General features: G+C 44.8%; 1 long non-coding RNA gene across 1 annotated transcript in view; it reads left to right on the top strand.

The window, feature by feature from the left end:
* Positions 1 to 1227: 1227 nt before the first annotated feature.
* LOC125292518 overlaps positions 1228 to 17500 on the top strand; it is a 41917-nt gene continuing 25644 nt past the window's right edge. The window contains exons 1-2 of the long non-coding RNA XR_007193199.1: positions 1228 to 1363; positions 12564 to 12568. This is a non-coding gene — a long non-coding RNA (uncharacterized LOC125292518). The remainder of the gene's footprint in view (positions 1364 to 12563; positions 12569 to 17500) is intronic.

Here is a 17500-nt window from a genome sequence, read left to right as displayed (position 1 = left end):
GCAAGGGACAGAGGATGGAAGTGAGAGAGTGGTGGCAGAGCAAGGGACAGAGGATGGAAGTGAGAGAGTGTGTGTCACATGTACATGTGACACACAGACAGACACACACACACACACACACACACACACACCCCTCTCTCACAGCCACAGCCACATACACTAACTCAACACAGTCCCCTCATGTTGTATATACTGTACCATACTTGAAGTTTCTACTCAGTCCACTTTAGATTTGTGCACTGATGTATTGTATGTCTGTAAGTTTGTTGCCTATGTTGAGTCACTCAGAACTTGAACTCAATATGTTGTACTCAGACACAGACAAAAAAAAAAAAAAAAATATGTTCTTTACACTTTGTCCATGTACCCCTATCCCTTGTACCTGTATAATTGCTTAGATCCTGATACTGTACTTTTATGTAACAATTGCTTTGGCAATACAAGTGTCATATTTGTCATGCCAATAAAGCACCATTTGAATTGAATTGAATTGAGAGAGTGGTGGCAGAGCAAAGGACAGAGGATGGAATTGAGAGAGTGGTGGCAGAGCAAGGGACAGAGGGTGGAAGAGAGAGAGTGGGATGGTTTAGCCCAATCATTTCTGATTACACAGGTAGGTAATAGTATATAAAAAAGAAAGGGGGAAAAACAAAGACAGAAGATCATGCATCATAGTACTCCAGCGGCTCACACACACACACACACAGGCACACACACACACACACACACACACACACACACACACACAATGCATGCACACACACACACACCACTCTCAATCCATTTTATGAGGTTGGAGAACAGGTTAATAACTCCAGGGCAAACGAGTGAAGGAGAAGCTGCTGATTGAGTCAAGATGATTAAGGTGGAAAGAGAGAAAAACAAGTAGGGTTGGAGCACTGTGTGTGTGTGTGTGTGTGTGTGCATGCATTGTGTGTGTGTGTGTGTGTGTGTGTGCTGTAGACGTGACATGTGACTTCCTCAGAGCAGACGTAAAGGACATAATTAATACAGCAAAAGAACGAAGAATGATTTTAATATATATTTGTACCATAAACACCAAAACATTAACATTATGTTATTCGTTGACGTTACTGCGACTGCGCTATATCATTAATTAAACTACTCCAATTTGGGGAGCTCAGTTAATTGCAGACGTTACTCCCCCCTAGCGCGGCGCCATGCCACTACACCGCTTTTAGGCTGCCACTCTTCACTGCCCCCTGCTATTCTGTCTGACTGTGAGAAGTGCTGTTCTACTGTAGGTTCGTTTTGTGTGTCATGTGTGAGTTCTGCCCGTCGCTGTACTTGGACGTTTCTCCATATTCCGATAGGAGGGAATGGTACCCTAGCGTGAAGGTGAGTTTTGAGCATTCTAATCATGCTTTTTTTTCGTATTCTGTATGACTCGCATTGGAGCTGGTGTGGTCGAGGATTAGTCTAGCATTCGCCTTTCGGCATGAAACACAGTTCACGGTTGAATGCAAGCGTTTAAAGTTCTAAGTAGTCGGTGTTAGATGTTCTTGCGCTTGGAAAATAGGTTAAATAGCTTAGTGCACGGCGCAGTGTGTTATTGTTTCACGTCTGTCGCGGTTGATTACTGTTCTATAACATTTAAGTTCATGTCACAGGTTGCCGAGAACTAGGTGGATGAGTGAACTCGAGCCTAACAGAATTTGAATATGGGAATGTTCTCTTGACTACTTGGGAAGTCGCTGGCTATAGCATGTTACACTGTAGCCTACATATGTCAGAACCATACAGTCTATGGTCAGAACAAACGATATGTACACCTAGCACTACACCCTGAAGCCTGTTGTCTCTCTCTAGTGACCAGATGCGTCTACCGGTTGTGTTATCGACACCATTGGCATTTTCAAACGTCTGCCTAGCCTGTGTTATGTTAATGTTTCAGACACATTTATGGGCGAATATATTCGAAAAGCTGATCACGTGCTGGCTAGTTAATGTATTTTCGTGAGCCGAGCGTGCTTGTCATTCCTCTTGATTTGGGTGGCTACAAAACAAGCGTCGCGGCCATGCTGCTGCTGTTGCGTCCGCGTACTGAAGCTATGCGAATCCAATCTTCCCTGCCGACCCCATGCCTTTGAACACAGGAATAGGGCTCATCTTGTGAGGTAAAAAAGGCAGTGTTAGCGTGTCATTTGAAAGGGAGTGGGGTATTGAAACAGAGGCCTGAGGGCGACCTGGGCGTTTCTTGTCTCCGAAGCCCGGTTTGGCAGCGGTGAAAGACAGGTAGGGCGGCAGACTGGGAACGCTGCTGGGTGGAGCCGTCCCCTCGCATAGTTATTAAATAGACCGAGCTCTTTTCTAAGTGGCATATCAGGACAAGTATCGCCTGAAAACTGCTCTCTCAGACCGTGTCAAACCATGAAGACGAGGCTCTGGTTGAGTTGTTCCAGGTGTCTCTTATCGCCAAATGCCGTCTGTAAACTGTAAACTAAGTTGAACAGATAACATAGACGTGGAGATCTGCAGACAAGATAAATAATCTATTTTATTTCAGTCTAGACTCAAAGACGGATTGAGGGTTGCTTTTACTCTTAAATCCTGTGTTTATCAGGTTATCAAAGCCTTTCATATAAGAATTTAAAGTGGTTACATTGATTCCTTAAGAGCCCCTCTTAAGTAACTAGGCTCGATCTAGGCTCCAACAGTACCAGTCACCACTAAATCCCCACAGAATGCCTTTGCAAATTTATTGTTAGAAGTATTACATCCAAGGATCTGGGGTCTATTATCACAGATCCCCACAATGGAAGAACAGGAAATTAGAAATTGATGTATCTTTGACATGTGGGTATGCAGGCAGGGAAGCACACACACACACACACGCACGCACGCAGGCACGCACGCACACACGCACACACACACACACAAGCAGACACACACACACACAAGCACGCACGCACGCACACACACACACACACACACAAGCAGACACACACACACACACACACACACACACTCACACACACACACACACACACACAGAGAAAGAGGGGGAAGGGAGGTGTTTATAATCAGATATGGAAGAGATATATAATCCCCTCACAACCAGAAGAGATGGATGTCTGGTAGGCCACTAGCCCAGGGCCTGTCACTATGATATTTACTGTAGGATACAGGCCACTGCCCTCTGTGTCAGTTTAGCTGAATGGTGTGGGCATTTCACACGGCCTAAGTTCAGCAAACAGCATTTTGTTTGACCACTGAGATAGTGTTTCTGATTGTATACAGTCAGGTGAATGACCAACTAGAGGCATGTTTGCCGCCCTGTTTGGAATGGATTTGAGTCTTTGAATTTGTCACTTTTTTTCTTAGAGGAGTTCTGTCTTGGAAGAATAGCATAATCTAGTATCACTGCTATTGCCATGTTATAACCATGTTAATATTCTCAAATAAAACACTGTTGCTTTTTCTTGAATCTGTGTGTGTGTGTGTGTGTGTAGGCATGTGTGTTTGTTTCTCTCTCTCTCTCTCTCTCTCTCTTGTGTGTGTGTGTGTGTGTGTGTGTGTGTGTGTGTGTGTGTATCTACTGACCCAGAGGAGGGCTAGTCACTCTCTCAGGCCAGCATGTAGCCTGGTGGTTGAGTGCCTGTCAGTAAGTTGGACAGTCATTTGTACTCAGGCAAGTGGTCTGTGTGTTTGTTTAAACCAGTCGGAGGCTCACGAGTGACCATCACCCCCCTCCGACATTCACACACACACACACACACACACACACACACACACACACACACACACACACACACACACACACACACACTAAAGGCCACCCCACACTGTCCTGTTCACCTTTTAAAACCAGTGCATTTGATGCTTTAGCGCTTTGGTCCCTCCTGCGAGCGCTGTGTGAAACGGTACTCTGCGTGAAGCGCTCCATGGGTCCCCTGTTTCTTTAGTGTGTCATCGCCAGTCCAGAGGGCATGGACCGACTTTAAATGATTTCATACCACGGCCACAGCCAGCCAGCCAGGCAGACATAGAGATGGGAGGAGAGGAGACGAGAGAAGAGGAGAAGAGGGGAGGAGAGAAGAGGAGAAGAGGAGAGGGGAAGAGGGGAGAGGAGAGGGGAAGAGGAGAGGGGGAGAGGGGAAGAGGGGAGGAGAGGGGAGGAGAGGAGAAGAGAGGAGAGGGGAAGAGGGGAGAGGAGAGGGGAAGAGGGGAGGAGAGGAGAGAAGAGGAGAAGAGAGGAGAGGGGAAGAGGGGAGAGGAGAGGGGAAGAGGGGAGGAGAGGAGAGAAGAGGAGATGAGAGGGGAGGGGAGGAGAGGAGAAGAGAGGAGAGGGGAAGAGGGGAGAGGAGAGGGGAAGAGGGGAGGAGAGGAGAGAAGAGGAGATGAGAGGGGAGGAGAGGAGAGGGGAGGGGGGGGCAAGGCGGGCAGCTATTCTTCAGCCTCTAGACCTACATTAGGATGGATAGAGGGAAAGAGAAAGAGAGAGAAAGAAAATGAGCGAGGGATGAGATACAGACAGAATGAGTGAGTGAGAGGGTGAGGAGAGAGGGAGAGAGTGGTTTAGTAGAGAGTGAGTGAGAGGGTGAGGAGAGAGGGAGAGAGTGGGTTAGTAGAGAGTGAGTGAGAGGGTGAGGAGAGAGGGAGAGAGTGGGTTAGTGTGAAAGAGAGAGTGAGTGAGAGGGTGAGGAGAGAGGGAGAGAGTGGGTTAGTGGGAAAGAGAGAGTGAGTGAGAGGGTGAGGAGAGAGGGAGAGAGTGGGTTAGTGTGAAAGAGAGAGTGAGTGAGAGGTGAGAGAGAGGGAGAGAGGGGTTATGTGGAAAGAGGAGGAGAGGAGGAGAGAGGGAGAGAGTGGGTTAGTGAAAGAGAGAGTGAGTGAGAGGGTGAGGAGAGAGGGAGAGAGTGGGTTAGTGTGAAAGAGAGAGTGAGTGAGAGGGTGAGGAGAGAGGGAGAGAGTCGGTTAGTGGGAAAGAGAGAGTGAGTGAGAGGGTGAGGAGAGAGGGAGAGAGTGGGTTAGTGGGAAAGAGAGAGTGAGTGAGAGGGTGAGGAGAGAGGGAGAGAGTCGGTTAGTGGGAAAGAGAGAGTGAGTGAGAGGGTGAGGAGAGAGGGAGGCATGGAGGAAGAGAGAGTCAGAGAGATAGAGGGGAGATTGAGGAGACAGAGGAGAAAGACAGAGTGAGAGAGATAGAGGGGAGAGACAGAGGAGAGACAGAGGAGAGACAGAGGAGAGATAGAGGGAGTGAATAACAGCAGAGAGATAGAGGGGGAGAGATAGAGGGAGTGAATAACAGCAGAGAGATAGAGGGGGAGAGATAGAGGGGGAGAGATAGAGGGGGAGAGATTGAGGGAGTGAATAACAAACAGAGACAGAGGGGGAGAGATAGAGGGGGAGAGATTGAGGGAGTGAATAACAACAGAGAAGTGCCAAAAAGCCGAAACCCAAGTCCCGTTGGTCAGTGCAAACCCCGGCCAGAAATTCCTGCATTAAGAAAACATCCCCACATACCCACTTCTGCCTTGCCTACACCGAACCAAACAAAGATGCCATACTTCTTCTCCACTGTGTACTGCTTTAGATTGTTTTCTGAAGTTGTGTCTGAACCAGAGGTAGTGTCGTAGTGTCTGCTGCAAGAATTCTTCCACTAGAATCAATGGATCTGGCTATACCAGACGTGATAGCGGTGGGTGCGTACGTTTGAAAAATTAGACCAGTCTTCTAAAACTATTCTTCTACGTGAATGGAGCACTTCAGTTACATGCCCGATGTAGCCTCCCTGTAACATAGCATCTACACTTTTAATGCCACCTTTGAGAGCCCGCAGAACGTAGATACATCCAACTGGGAACATTGCACTGGAACACTACTTGAAGAGGTAGTTCTGAGTCCCAACATTTTTTTTCTCTAACAAAAAAAGTTGTACATAATGACTGTGAGCCAGCAGCTAGTGGGAAAACCCATTAATGAGTCATCACCACACTGTTGTGTTTGCATTGGGCCTGAAGCCTGGAATGCATGAAAAGTCTGAGCTTGGAAATGAGTATAATGTGAATTCTGAGCCGATTTAAAAATTGAGTAATGTGCCCATAACATCTCCATAAACCTGTTGCTTTTAAAAAAGCAGGAGATGAGCACTTTGTGTTGACGGGCTCTTGCAAGCTGTGCACATTTATAGCAATGTTCCGATTCAAACAAAGTTTGCGTGCATCAGGTATAACCAAAGATGTAAAAGTCTGGCTTCAGAACGTAAAAGTCCTGCCATGTATTGGTTCTACCTGGGCACTTAACACATGTGACCTCACTAATTAGCTGATCTACCTGGCTTAAGAATGATTAAAATCAACTGATTAAGTGAATGGTTAGAACTAACATGTGGCAGGACTTTTACTTTCTGAAGCCGGACTTTTACACCTCTGTGTTAATGCTTCCCATGTCAGATTGATGTGTTCTAGCAACATAGTAGGCTAGTCCTGCCTCGTTTTGGTTATCTGCTAGGCTAACACATCCACTACAGTGCCTAGTATCCCTTTGCCTTTTTTAAACACTTCCATCACTGCCAGATTAACACCGCCCTACTCCCTCCTTGTGCCTTTTATAGACCCTTTCAACAATAAAAACAAAAACAATGCTTGAACGTTTTATTTGGGCCCCAATCTACTTCCTCTGCATTAAGATAACATATGGAATGTTAAAACGGAAGTCTTGTGGGGCCAACTATGATGCTGATAATGGAACTCTCTTGAAAGGGTCCATATTACCACCTAGAGCATGCTGGGTAAATAGCAGAGAGGGCATGGCATTCCTGTGTTGTTTGGAATTGAGTTTGCACATTTAATTAGTTTGATTTCTGTAGGTGAACTGTATCCTCTTCTGCTCTGCATGACTCCTCAGGCCTTGAATTTCCCCTGGGGATCAATAAAGTATCTATCTATCTATCTATCTATCTATCTAGGCCTTTCCTTCTGGGGATCAATAAAGTATCTATCTATCTATCTATCTAGGCCTTTCCTTCTGGGTCCCAGAGACATCTGATGGGATACATAGAATGGATGGTGCAAGGCTGAGTCAAGGCTGGGAGAGGCACATGGCGTGCTTGTGTTTGCACAAGGAAGAACATTTTAAACCCAGCTTAACAGCAGACTTCACACTGTGTTTGTGTTTTGTGTTTTGTGTGTGTGTGTGTGTGTGTGTGTGTGTGTGTGTGTGTGTGTGTGTGTGTGTGTATGTGTGTGTGTGTGTGTGTGTGTGTGTGTGTGTGTGTGTGTGTGTGTGTGTGTGTCAGAATGAATGCACTCTTTCTCTTCCTGTCTCCCAATTGCTCACTCTTTTCTCGTTTTCTCTCAGTCTCTCCCACCCTCTCTCCCTCCCCCTTACACTCCTCTCTCCCTCATTCTCCCTCATTCTGTCTTTCTCTCTCTCTCCTCTCTCTCTCTCTCCCTCCCTGTCTGATGTATCTCAGTGGGTTGAGTGAGAGTTTGTGTGTTAGCAGTGAAAGTGCCGGATAATGCAGCAGTTCTGTCTTTGTAGTGTAAGGTGTCCCTGTGACAGACGGAGAGACAGAGTGTGTGAGAGAGAAAGAGAGAGAGAGAGAGAGAGAGAGAGAGAGAGAGAGAGGGGGGGGGAGTAGCTGCTGTGGTGTGTGTCGGGGAAGTCTTCTTCATGCATAATGCATGTTGAGCATGCCTTTGTGCTAATGCTGTAATGTGCGTCTTAAGAAAACAGACTTATCTCACTGTCGGGGAAAATGTGGCGTGTTGGAAAATGTGCTACTATGGCTGTGATGTGATGTGTATTCCTGTCTGTCTTCTCCCTGTGATATGGATACATGTGTATGCGCTGCACACTGACACACACACACACACACACACACACACACACACACATGCTCCCTAACTCACTCTTTTTACCTCTGATGACATGCATACATGTTAGCTCTCTTTCTCTCTCACTCACACACACACACACACACACACACACACACACACACACACACACCACACACACACACACACACACACGTAGAAAAGTTTCTCCCAGTTGTGTCAGCAGAGATTACGTTGGTGTTTTCCTTCTCAGAGCTGACACGGGGCTATATCCAGCTGTGCTTGGATTTCCTGAGTGTGCCAGCCTGCACGGATCCTCCGCTCCTTCTAAGCCAGTGTCTCTTCTTCTCTAATGAGTGGGCCTCAGCTCCGCTCAGCCTGCCTTGTTTCCGGTTCCTTCTCTCCTGCAGAACTAGAGCACAGCGCAGCTACACGGCCGTGGGGACGGTGTGCATTTCAACTGTTTTCTCGTCGCGCTGAACGGAGTGCTTTATTTGCTGCGGCGGAGCGAAGCATATTTTTGTCGTCGGGTGATTGTGTTGTGGGTAGGGCGCAGAACAAAAAGGCAAGAACTCCACAAAAAAAAAAAAAGCGTCTCTTTAAACATGCATTTGGGACTTAAAAGATTTCTGTGAAGGCTTGGATGTCAGCATTGTTCCCGACCCGTGGCCCATTAGAGTACCAGCTTTTCTCTAGGACGTAATTTCCAGTCAAAATCCATTCTGCTTCAGTGGGCCCCTACTGCTGAGGTCTGTCAGCTAAAATCACATCAAGCCATACGTGTGATTGACCTTTTATGGCATGCTGCTGTTCGACATGTGGACCACGGCAACACACACACTAAAGGAAGCATTTAAATGCAATAAAGCAATTCACCATTTCAAATAATTCACCATTATGTTGCATCAAACCATATGTATGATTAACTTTTTATAGCATGCTGTGTTCTACATGTCGACTACAAGCAACACACACACTACAGATATCATTTAAATAGGCTACGATAAAAGGAATTCACCAATATTATGTCACTTGAAATACCACACCATGTTAAAATAAAATGCACATATGAAGGCATGTTTAAAAATGTGTAGTCAAGAAGAAAGTGATTGGGGCGTCGGTCGGGGTCAGGAATGGCCTGCGCTGCCTTGTGCTGCCGCCCATTGGGCCAGTAGGGCTAAGTTTAGGGCCGGCTATGATAATTGTGGACGGAGGATTCTTTCTGCCTTCTGTGAGGCCCAGAGGCTGCTGAGTTGTGGTGCAGTCATAATGGCCATGTCGTTAGGCTACCCCAGAGGGAACGCGACTGACCCGGTCTGTGTGTTTGTTTGTAATTGTGTGTGTGTGGTGTGTGTGTGTGTGTGTGTGTGTGTGTGTGTGTGTGTGTGTGTGCGTGTGTGTGTGTGTGTGTGTGTGTGTGTGTGTGCCGCGCGTCCGGTACGTGAACGTGCGCGGATCCCGCGAAGAAGGAAAGACAGAGAACGATATTGAGAAATCGATGGATGTAATGATGTGTGTGTGCGGTGCCGCTGCGCTGCGCTGTGTGTGTGTGTGTGTGTGTGGAGCAGATGGGTGACACCAGTGGATTTGTTCATCTTGAATCCCTAAGAGAATGTTCAGCGTTGAAGGGGTCGTGATCTACCAGGGGCCATGTGGTGGTCAAATCAGGAGATTAGTGTGTGTGTGTGTGTGTGTGTGTGTGTGTGTGTGTGTGTGTGTGTGCCTGTGAGTGAATAAGTGTGTATGTGTTTGATTATAGTGTGTGTGCTGCCTGTGTGGGAACATCCATATGAACCTTCTCTATGTAGGGGCAGAGTGTGTGCTTTTGTGTGTGTGTGTGTGTGTGTGTGTCAGATGTGTGTGTATGGATGGAGATTTAAACGTCTTATATTCCTCTCTGACTTGGTGTCCTCAGAAACTCCTCAGTAATAGTGGACTAACAGGGCACTTTCATCAACGCCACTCTCTTTTCTTCCTAATCCCTCTCTCTCTCTCCTCTCCCTCTCTCTGTTTGCTCTACCAATCCCTTCTTGTCTGTCTTTGTTTCTTTTCCTCTCTCTTTCTCTCCTCTCTCTCTCTCCTCTCTGTCCGATCCCATCCCCTCTCTCTCTCCCATCCCTGTCTTCCCATGTCTTTCCATCCTTTCTTCCTTCCCTTCCATTTTCCCTCTCTCTTTTTAGCTGCTACCTGTCACATTCCTCTGCCCTAGTTAGTAGGTGGTGTGTGTGTGTGTGTGTGTGTGTGTGTGTGTGTGTGCATGCATACGCTTGCATTCATTTTTGTGTGTGCCTGTGTATATGTGTGCAAGCACTTTGTGTGTTAGTGTACACACTTGCCCTGTGTGTGTGTGTGTGTGTGTGTGTGTGTGTGTGTGTGTGTGTGTGTGTGTGTGTGTGTGTGTGTGTTAGTGTGTGTTTTGTACCTAGGCTAATGAATAGCTAGAGAACACAGTGGCATTCCAGAGTGCTGACGGTATACTCTGGATTGGTGGATAGAATGAAGGCAGGATTGAGGTGAATCTCCACTTGAGTGTGTGTGTGCCCATGCGTGTGTGTGTGTTTGTGTTTCACTCACTGAGTTCTCAAATGTCCAGCTTCCATGAGATCAGTTTCATTCTGTGTGGTTCTCTTACTGAGTTTGTCTGAGTTTGTCAAACTCAAGTTTGTCTGAAGGGAATGTTAGTGTTTTTAAGAGTGTGTGTGTGTGTGTGTGTGTGTGTGTGTGTGTGTGTGTGTGTGTGTGAGAGGTGCGTGCGTGCGTGCGTGCGTGTGTGTGTGTGAGCGTGCATGTGTGTGTGTGTGTGTGTGTAAGTATGTAGTAAAATCAGCAGCAGCATCTGTTGAACAGGGGGTTATCTGCGGTCTGTGTTCGGATTGCTCCGACTATAAATAGCCTCACTCCTGTTCCTGTCACAATTATTTCATTTCCATGCCACTGAAACACAGGCTTTACACATCAGCTCTACAGGATAAAAGTCCCCCCCCCTCTCTCAATCTTTCTTTCTCTCTATCTCTCCGTATGTGGTGTAGTTGCATTCCGTGTGTGAATGTGTGTCTGTTGTCTGCATGCTTAACCTGCCAACTGTGAATATGTGTGTGTGTTTTGTGTGTGTTTGTGTATGTGTTTGTGTGTGTGTGTTTGTGTGTTTGTGTGTAACCATTTCTGTGCATATGTGTGTAATTGGGCATGTTTGTATGGCACAATAATTTGCATGACTGTGACCATATTCCTGAGTGATGACACATGGATGTTGCCGTATGTGTGTGTTTGAGAGAGAGATAGTGTGAGGGGCATTTTGTGTTGCTCTGTGCATGTGTCTGTGTGTGTTTGAGAGAGAGATAGTGCATGTGTCTGTGTGTCTACGATGTCTGGAGGTGCTGTGTCCCCATGTCCTCTCCTGTCACAACTGATTAGAGTTTGATGTTGGCAGTCTTCAAAAATGTGTGTGTGTGATTTTATACATGGATGAATTTGTTTACTTCTTAGACCTGTGTGTAGCTATAATGTTTTACTGTTTTGCAATCTGCCCCCCCCCCCCTCTGTTTCTCTCTGTCTCATGTGTCTTACACGTGTCCAAGTAGACGTTCTGTTAAACAACACATATGTGAATCTTACATGACAAACCACTTAGTGGGTCTGGAAGGACTAAATGACTGCTGTGTTGAAGGCTGTGTGCCCCCCCCCCCCACACACACACACACACATAAGCACAGTCCAGGCCTTCACATCAGTCTGCTCTCCCATATGCTCTTAGCTGTGACTCACACATCCATGCAGTAGTTTCCCTGCTGCCCTCGTTAAGATAAACATCTGGACCAGTCCACCCAGCCTGGATGTGGGTTAGGAACAGTTGAATGTTTTTCTCTTTGTGTGTGTGTGTGTGTGTGTGTGTGTGTGTGTGTGTGTGTGTGTGTGTGTGCGTGCGCGTGCATGCGTGCGTGCATTGCGGAGTGTGTGTGTGTGTGTGTGTGTGTGCGTGTGTGTGTGTGTGTGTGCGTGCGTGCGTGCGCGTGCGTGTGTGCGTGTGAGTGTGTGTGTGTGTGTGTGCATGTTAAAGTGGGCTGAACATGTGAAGAGGGACGCTGAAAAATGCCAGGGCGTCACCCTGTGCCAGTCCTGATGCCAGTCTGCTGTGTGATTGGTCCTCTGGGGGGCTGCTGTGTGAGTCACTGTTCCACTCTTACTCTCCTCTCCTCCGTTGTCTCTCATCATCCCTCCCTCTTTTCTTCCTCTCTCCACTCTCTTCCACCCTCTCTCATCCCTCTCTTTCTCTCTCTTTCTCTCTTTTATTCCTCTTTACTCTGTCTTTTTACCTTGCCTGTCTTTCTTTTGCTCTCTTTGGCTTCCTCTCATCCTCCCTCTCTCTCTCTCTCTCTCCACCCCCCCCTCTCTCTCTCCATTTCCCTGATCTGTCATTCTGTCTGCTTCTGCTCCCTTTTCTCTGGGCTGGAGGATTAGGCGTGTTCCGCCGCAGGGAAAGATGGAGTGATTGATACGGGAGCTTCCTTTTGCTCCCTTCTCTTTTTTCTGCTGGGAGCCAAAGCATACACAGCATGACTAATGCAGAGAGAGTGTGTGTTTCAGAGAGAGAGAGAGAGACTCTGTGTGTGTGTGTGTGTGTGTGTGTGTGAGAGAGAGAGACAGAAAAAGGGGGGACTCCGTATGTGTATGCTTATGACACAGAGAGAGAACGAGAGAAAGAAAAGGAGAGAGAGAGTGTGTGTGTGGGAGGGGGGCTATGTGTGAGGAAGGGAGAGTTTGTAACAGATATTGTTTCAATGTTTGCGTTTTGTGTGTTTGTGTTTATACACTGTGTGTCTGTACTTGTTTGTTCCAGTGTTTGTTTGTTTAGATTTGTTTGTTGTCGGGGGTCAGTCTTTGTTTTCAGCGCTTCGGTCTTTTGTCTATTCTTTTCCTCTTTGCACACCCAATCACGCTTTCCTTGTACCAAGCCCTGGGAAGCGACAGATAAATTCCCAGGGAAGACAAGAGAGAGAGAGAGAAAAGGAGGGGTGAGTTTTTGGATGAGCAACCGTGTAATCACAGACGGGTCATTCCTGAATATGAGCTCACTCGAGGGCTGCAGGACAGAACCGGAAATAAATATCATGCTCATTGCACAGATTTATCCCGGTGACCGTACATGCATGATAATTACTTGTTATGCTTTGGCGAGTTTTACAGAGCCACTTCAATGAATGCCTTTGGGAAAATTAAATATTTACAATCAATCATGACCAGAAATATCTAATAAAATGTAGATTTATATGATACATTTGGTGAAAGGTGAAAGGTGAGATATGATGACATCTGAGGATTTCTGATTAATTGTCCAACCTGAAGGGCGGGGGAAGGTGCAGCACCCCCTGCTGGCAGGAGATTGATTTTTAAAAATTATTATATATATATATATATTTAAATAATTACTAATTCGCTGTCTGACATTATTTATATTTTTGTATGTGTAGTATGTGTTGTATGTATAGTCAAAAAGCAAAAATGGGTTATGGATAGGTTCGAATATAGGCTACTAAAAATGAACAGTTATAGAGACCAACGTGAACGTGAGTCAGTTACTATAAGAACCATAGCGTGGTTTCAGCTATGTCATAGCGATCAAGTGTGTAGGCCTACGGTTGATATAGGCCTACATATTCTATGCGATTTACACATTCCAAAAAAGCATGGATAAGCTGAAAGAAACTTTAATTGTGTTTTACAGTTTTGCAAAATTAATAAATGTATAGCTAGTGAAATCATTTCACTATCCTAGTTGCTAAGATAGAAATCATTAGGACACATTCTTGCTGTGCAGATGACACACTTTAGGCTATTCAGAAATTATTTGCGAGATCATTGCAGCCTGATTATTAGCCTATATTTAAAGCCATACATCCCTGGTGTGGTTTTGACGATCAGAAAAGTAATTTTCCTTAGCTATACTGGAATGATAACGATGTCAAGTGCGCTTCTGTGGGGTTAGGGTGGGCGCAGTGGACTCGGGGTGCTGTCAGAGAACATTGGAATTTGTGGCTTCCCAGGACTTTTCTAAAACTTCTTGCTATCACCCGCACACCGCACTAAAATGACATATTTATTAGTAGTCAAAATCCGAAACATTATCGTCGGACATCTATTATTTTATTATTCAGCACCCCTGGTCAAAAATAGGTTCCCGCACGCCTGTTCAACCTTTTTTACCTTTTTTTTCTAATGTTATTTACTTTGTGGTCCTGAAGTATCCTTTGATGTTGATATTTTGATATTTTGATGTTTAATGTTTTTTAAGCATTTCATTTTGAGTCCACTGTGTAAATTGTCTTGGTATCAGTAATCTCAAATCATCATTTAGGCTACTCTTGTTCATTAATTTAACATAGCATTTAACCCAAAGCATCAGCTTTTTTAGGGATCATTTTCTATAATTATGTAAAGTAAGGATGTAAAATTAATTAAATTAATCAATGAATCGTCAATGACTTTGAAGGATTATGAAAACAGCGGAATCGGAAAAAGATAATGATTATTTGCATGATTATTGTATGCTGCATTCTGTTTTGCAACAATGCCCTCATTTTGTCTTGGGTTATAAACCCAGCACACCCCTTTGTCTGCTGTTGTTTTTTCAAAGTTTAGAAAATCGATGATGTTTCCAAAATCATTGAGTATTCGTGATGAATAATCGTGATCTCAGTATTGATAAAATAATTGTGATTATAATTTGTGCCATAATCGAGCAGTGGGGGAACTGAATCAATGATCTCATGAACACCTGTTAGTACCAGAAGTAAGGCAGGTAAGGTAATGTCACAGCCTGGTCACAGTAATGGTCAGATTAGGCACTTTATAAGTCAAATAAAACTAAATAAGAGGCTGAATTTTTCCAGAACTTTTTCCAATTAACTTAGCAATTATAAGGGATAGACTCCAGAATTCATAGGGTGTTTGAAGATTGATGGAGGCGCTCCGATGATAGTGGATTGAAAGTGCTGTATGATATCCCGAGTATTATTAGTTTAATTAATATGTGCATTTAATCTGGACATTAGAGCTGAAAAGCTCATTTAAGCATGAAGGGCATATGCGGTGGAACAAGGCCATGTATTTTGCATGCAAATTCCTTCCAAAAAGTTCAGAAACCAAACTGGCATGACCTAGTGTGATGTATCCACTTTAGAAAATAGACAGAACATATTTCTAAAGGGCATGGCTGCCCATAATTAAAATGACATTTTTCCTTGTAGTCTTTAGTCTTTGGTGGTTATTCTTTGTGAACATTGCTCTACTCATTATTCCAACATTAAATATAGTTAATTATCCCTCAAGGGATACATGGTCGATGTTGTAATAACAACCTTATTCAAAGATACAGTAAACCATTTTGACATTCACAATACTGGCAAGAGATAACAGCAAAGAAATACTGACATTGACCTCCATCAGTGATCATTAAAATACAATGTTAAACGCACAAATGATCACACAAACTGCTGTAATGAGGTCATGGGACAAACTTGACCAGAACATCTACAGTAGTTTCCAGGTTATGCTGTATTTGTAAAGTGAAAAGAAAGTGAACAATTCATCAAAGGCAGGGACAAATTTGGGATGTTTCCACATACCTGATCTTGGTGCCCTCTCCTACGTCTTCCAACACCCACCAGAAGGAACCATAATTACTGTTCTAACTCATGAAAAAGAATACTCCATGTCTGGAGCCATAAATAAAGCAGAACATGTACCTCATGGTCCCCTGGGATTCCAGCTCAGTTTAGGCGTAAAAGGTGCCGCGCTCAGCTCACTAACTCCAACCTGTAATGAAATGGTAAAAATATGGTGGAAATATGGCACAAAGTTTCCTCAGATTTTCTGTTGGCTGGATTTACATTTCAAACCCTTCATTGAAGTCAGAGACACAAATGTGTTAGTGAAATGTGAGGCTGAGGGAGCACGTGCACACACATACACACACACTCTCTCACACACACACACACACACACACACACACACACACACACACACACACACACACACACACTCTCTCTCTCTCTCACACACCCACACACACACACACACACACACACACACACACACACACACACACACACTCTCTCTCTCTCTCTCACACCCCACACACACACACACACACACACACACACACACACTCACACACACAGTTTTTTGTTTTTCTCCTCTCTGATCTGAAGTGTGTTGCCATGTTGCCATGAAGACTTTGCATTCTGTATCTAAAATCTGTGATTTATGCTTTGAATGCAAGTTTTGTCATATTATGTCATCTAAGGACACAGAGTTCATTTGAATTTAATTGAATGTTAAATTTAATTGAAAGTTAAATGGCTAGATTAGAATGGAATTGAATATAATAAGATTGAATTGATATGAACTGGGAAGTCTTCAACTGAACTGTCAGTGTGCCCTGCATGGGTGGTGAGGGCTGGAGCAATTAATCGATTGGTTATCAACTTAATTAAATTAATTGACAACTATTTTGGTGATTGATTGGTTAGGCAGTTTGTGACTTTTTTAAGAAAAATACCTCAATACTCTCTGATTCTTAAACGTATAACTTCTATGTTCAGTTTTCTGAAATGCTATCAATCAAACAACTAATCCAAGCCTGGTTAGCATGCAGACCTTCTCAATTGTGATCAACAGTAGGTCTGGAAATGGTTCATTGACTTACGACTGCCAGCAGGGGTGTAACTAGCAGTGAAATTAAACTTCAGTTGGTGCATTTAATGGTGCTCTAAGCGATGCTGGGTAACGTCACTTCTGTTGACATTCAAACAAAACAGAGAGCTAGCTCGCTACTTCCTCCCCCTCCCTCCCGTGCAATTGAAACTCTCCTAAACGAGCATCTTGTCTGTGATTTGCTGGAACAGTTTGTTATGTTTTTGTGAGCTAGGTTTGCCCAGGTTGTTTTTGCTGCCATTTTTGGAGCCTGGGCTGTCCACAGAGATCACGTTTTTTTTACAGTTAGGGCTTTCAGACATACGTGTAAGACCGGAGGTTCTGTGGATGTTAAACGGTGGGGCCGTATATCTGAACAACATAAATGGTCATATGGAAGTCCAAACTTAGCCGGTTGTTCTACTGCCCCCCTCCTAGTATTTCCTCCGGACATTATGTAAATGTGCTGTGTCTGAATGAGGCGTAGAACATGCGGTTAAAATTCACACCTAGTGAGATGGTGTGTCGTTTCTTTTGTGCGTCCTGTGGAGGCATATATTCTGTGTCATTTCTCGCCTCTCACAAACTCTGCGAGCCCCCACCCCTCACTCGACAACCACACGGAGATTTTGTAATGTGCGTGTATGTCGTTCACACATACTGTAGGTCGGTATAAGGTCAGTATAAGGTCCGCAGGTTAGCATCATATCTGAATCATCCGAAGGGTAGGACCTCCGTTTGACAAACCTTCGCATATACTCTGGAGGTTATATCTGAAAGCCCTTAGTGTATTCGGGACACAGGCAGCTAGCGGATGGTGAGGTGATGTTTGCTGTAAGTGATAAAAAATGTTTTAGCCTAAAAATGTGTGGAGCACCTTTTAAGTCTTACTAAAATCACCTCAAAGCAATCAATCGAAGCGAAGGTTTAAATGCAGTTGTTTACTCAATTCCAAATAAATACACGTCCATGCCGGATTAGCGATTGTATGTGCGCGCCCGTGTTTAAGGGAC

This window comes from Alosa alosa, chromosome 3 (genome assembly GCF_017589495.1).
Source record: "Alosa alosa isolate M-15738 ecotype Scorff River chromosome 3, AALO_Geno_1.1, whole genome shotgun sequence".
Classification (NCBI taxonomy): Eukaryota; Metazoa; Chordata; class Actinopteri; order Clupeiformes; family Clupeidae; genus Alosa; species Alosa alosa.
The sequence above is the reverse complement of the archived record's forward strand: the minus strand, read 5'-3'. Positions and strand labels throughout refer to the sequence as shown.